The following is a 4,577-nucleotide window of genomic DNA, read 5'->3' as shown; positions in this document are numbered from 1 at the left end:
ATCTGGATCATTAAGAATGAATTGGGGGCCGGGCGCGGTGGCTCAAGCCTGTAATCCCAGCACTTTGGGAGGCCGAGACGGGCGGATCACGAGGTCAGGAGATCGAGACCATCCTGGCTAATACAGTGAAACCCCGTCTCTACTAAAAAATACAAAAAACTAGCCGGGCGACGAGGCGGGCGCCTGTAGTCCCAGCTACTCGGGAGGCTGAGACAGGAGAATGGCGTGAACCCGGGAGGCGGAGCTTGCAGTGAGCTGAGATCCGGCCACTGCACTCCAGCCTGGGCGGCAGAGCAAGACTCCCTCTCAAAAAAAAAAAAAAAAAAGAATGAATTGGGGCCAGGCGTGGTGGCTCACGCCTGTAATCCTAGCCCTTTGGGAGGCCAAGGCAGGCGGATCACGAGGTCAGGAGATTGAGACCATTCTGGCTAACTCGGTGAAACACTGTCTCTACTAAAAATACAAAAAAATTAGCCTGGCGTGTTGGTGGGCACCTGTAGTCCCAGCTACTCAGGAGGCTGAGGCAGGAGAATGGCATGAACCTGGGAGGTGGAGCTTGCCGTCAGCTGAGATGGCGCCACTGCACTCCAGCCTGGGCGACAGAGCGAGACTCTGTCTCAAAAAAAATAAAGAAAGAAAGAATGAGCCGGGCGCGGTGGCTCAAGCCTGTAATCCCAGCACTTTGGGAGGCCGAGACGGGCGGATCACGAGGTCAGGAGATCGAGAACATCCTGGCTAACACGGTGAAACCCCGTCTCTACTAAAAATACAAAAAAAAAAAAACCTAGCCAGGCGAGGTGGCGGGCGCCTGTAGTCCCAGCTACTCCGGAGGCTGAGGCAGGAGAATGGCGTAAAACCTGGGAGGCGGAGCTTGTAGTGAGCTGAGATCCGGCCACTGCACTCCATGCACTCCAGCTCCGGCGACAGAGTAAGACTCCGTCTCAAAAAAAAAAAAAAAAAAAAGGGAAGAATGAATTGTCCAGGACTGGTGGCTCATGCCTGTAATCCCAGCACTTTGGAGGCTGAGGTGGGCGGATCACCTGAGGTCAGGAGTTTGAGACCAGCCTGGCCAATATGGTGAAACCCCAACTCTACTAAAAATACAAAATTAGCCAGATATGGTGGCCAATGCCTGTAATCCTGGCTACTCGGGAGGCTGAGGCAGGAGAATCGCTTGAGCCCAGGATGGGGAGGTTGCAGTGAGCTAAGATTGTGCCATTGAACTCTGGCCTGGGCAACAATAACAAAACTCTGTCTCAAAAAATAATAATAACAATAATAATGAATTGGTGGGCCAGGCGTGGTGGATCACGCCTGTAATCCCAGCTCTTTGGGAGGCTGAGGCAAGCGGATCACCTGAGGTCAGGAGTTTGAGACCAGCCTGGCCAAACTCCATCTCTACTAAATATACAAAAATTAGCCAGGTGTGGTGGCCCACACCTGTAGTCCCAGTTACTCAGGAGACTGAGACACGAGAATTGCTTGAACCTGTGAGACAGAGACTCCATCTCAAAAGAAAAAAAAAAGGCCGGGTGCGGTGGCTCACAACTGTAGTCCCAGCACTTTGGGAGGCTAAGACACGTGGATCACCTGAGGTCAGGAGTTCGAGACCAGCCTGGCTAACATGGTGAAACCCCATCTGTACTAAAAATACAAAAATTAGCATGATGGTAGTTGTCTGTAATCCCAGCTGCTCGGTAGACTGACGCAGGAGAATTGCTTGAATCTAGGAGGTGAAGGTTGCAGTGAGCCAGTATTGCGCCATTGCACTCCAGCCTGGGGGATAGAGTGAGACTGCCTGAAAAAAAAAAAAAAAATTAGCCATGAATGGTAGTGGGTGCCTGTAATCCCAGCTACTCGAGAGGCTGAGGCAGGGAGAATTGCTTGAACCTGGGAAGTAGGTTGCAGTGAGCCAAGATCGCACCATTGCACTCCAGCCTGGGCAACAAGAACAAAACTCCATTTCAAACAAAACAAAACAAAACACCCAAGATTGTAACACTTGTGTTTTGAAATTATGAATATCCTGCTGCTTTACGTCTGGTATCCATCTGTAGGGCACACCTAGCCTCCCAACATACAGCTCATGGGCAGATGGCACTTTCATTATGGCTACCATTGATTGAGCCCCCTTCAGGTTTCAGGCTCTTTTTTTTTTTTTTTTTTTTGAGACAGTCCTTTTTCTACAAAACACAAAAATTAGCTGGGGATGGTAGTGCACGCCTGTAGTCCCAGCTGCTTAGGAAGCTGAGGTGGGAGGATGGCCTGAGCCCAGAGAGGTTGAGGCTGCAGTGAGCCATGATCATACCACTACTCCAGCCTGGGTGACAGAGCCAGACCCTGTTTCAAAAAAAAAAAAAAAAAAAAAAAAATCAGGCCAGGTGAGGTGGCTCACCTGAGATCAGGAGTTTCAAAGCAGCATGGCCAACATGGTGAAACCCCATCTCGACTAAAAATACAAAAAATTGACCAGGCGCTGTGGTGGGTGCCTGTAATCCCAGCTACTAGAGAGGCTGAGGCAGGAAAATCACATGAGCCTGGGAGGCGGAGGTTGTAATGAGCCGAGATAGTGCCACTGCACGCCAGCCTGGACGACAAAGCAAGACTGTCGCAAAAAAACCAAACAGGCTGGGCGCAGTGGCTCATGCCTGTAATCCCAGCACTTTGGCAGGCCAAGGCGGGCAGATCATTTGAGGTCAGGAGTTCCAGACCTTCTCTATTAAAACTACAAAAATTAGCCTGGTGTGGTGGCATGTGCCTGTAATCCCAGCTACTTGGGAGGCTGAGGCATGAGAATCGCTTGAACTGGGGAGTGGAGGTTGCTGTGAGCCGAGATCACACCACTGCACTCCGGCTTGGGCGACAAAATGAGGCTCTGTGTCAAAAAAAAAAAAAAAAAAAAAGAAAAAAGAAAAAGAAAAAGCATTTATCTTTCCAGATAATTTTTTAGAATTTTTAAAATTTTATTATTTTGTTATTATTATTATTATTTTGAGACAGTGTCTCACTCTCTTGTCCAGGCTGAAGCACACTGTGTGTGGTTCAATCAGGGCTCTCTGCAGCCTCAACTTCCCTGACTCCAGGGATCCTCTCACCCTGGCCTCCGGAGCAGCTGGGACTACAGGTGTGTGCCACCATGCCTGGCTAATTTTTAAATTTTTTGTAGATACGGAGTCTTGCTATGTTGCCCAGGCAGTTCTCAAACTGCTGGGCTCAAGTGATCCTCTTGCCTTGGCCTTCCAAAGTGCTGGCCATCTCGTTTGGCTTATTATTATTTTTTTAGAGATAGGGTCTTGCTCTATCTCTCAGGCTGTAATGTAGTGGTGTAATCATAGCTCACCACAGCCTCAAACTCCTGGACTCGAGGGATCCTTACACCTCAGCCTGCCGAGTAGGTGGGACTACAGGCATGTGCCACCATGCCCAGCTAAGTTTTGAAACTTTTTTTTGGTAGAGTCGGGCTCTCACTATGTTGCTTGGGGTGGTTTCGAACCCCTGGCTTCAAGCGATCCTCCTGCCTTGGCCTCTCTAAGTACCGGGATTACAAGTGTGAACCACCGCACCCAGTCTATTTGTTTATTATTTATTTATTTATTTATTTTTATTTATTTATTTTTTTTGAGACGGAGTCTCGCTCTGTCACCCAGGCTGGAGTGCAGTGGCCAGATCTCAGTTCACTGCAAGCTCCGCCTCCCGGGTTCATGCCATTCTCCTGCCTCAGCCTCCCGAGTAGCTGGGACTACAGGCGCCGCCACCTCGCCCTGCTAGTTTTTTGTATTTTTAGTAGAGACGGGGTTTCACCGTGTTAGCCAGGATGGTCTCGATCTCCTGACCTTGTGATCCGCCCGTCTCGGCCTCCCAAAGTGCTGGGATTACAGGTTTGAGCCACCGCGCCCGGCCTATTATTTATTTTTATTGTTTTAGTCCTCAGGTCAGAATCTCCAGTGTTTTTTAATTGCGGTGGGGCGTGGGGAATGGCAGAACGACCTAATACTGTATCAAAAGCAATTCCTGGCCGGGCCCGGTGACTCACGCCTGTAATCCCAGCACTTTGGGAGGCTGAGGTAGGTGAATCACGAGGTCAGGAGATCGAGACCATCCTGGCTAACATGGTGAAACCCCGTCTCTACTAAAAAATACAAAAAAAAAAAAGTAATTCCTTCCTCAGGGTGAGAATTTAATGAGACGTTCTGGACTTTTTGCCCGACATACAATAGGCACATTATTTAGTTATTTGCTTTTAATTTCGATTTAATAAGCATTTTTCTGTAGAAGACCTCATTTGGGCCTCCCAGCTTTTCTTTTCTTTTCTTTTTTTATTTTTTTGAGACGGAGTCTCACTCTGTCGCCGGGGCTGGAGTGTAGTGGCCGGATCTCAGCTCACTGCAAGCTCCGCCTCCCGGGTTCCCACCATTCTCCTGCCTCAGCCTCCCCAGTAGCTGGGACTACAGGCGCCCGCCACCTCGCCCGGCTAGTTTTTTGTATTTTTAAGTAGAGACGGGGTTTCACAGTGTTAGCCAGGATGGTCTCGATCTCCTGACCTCGTGATCCGCCCGTCTCGGCCTCCCAAAGTGCTG

This window comes from Rhinopithecus roxellana, chromosome 16, assembly GCF_007565055.1.
Source record: "Rhinopithecus roxellana isolate Shanxi Qingling chromosome 16, ASM756505v1, whole genome shotgun sequence".
Taxonomy (NCBI): domain Eukaryota; kingdom Metazoa; phylum Chordata; class Mammalia; order Primates; family Cercopithecidae; genus Rhinopithecus; species Rhinopithecus roxellana.
The sequence above is the reverse complement of the archived record's forward strand: the minus strand, read 5'-3'. Positions refer to the sequence as shown.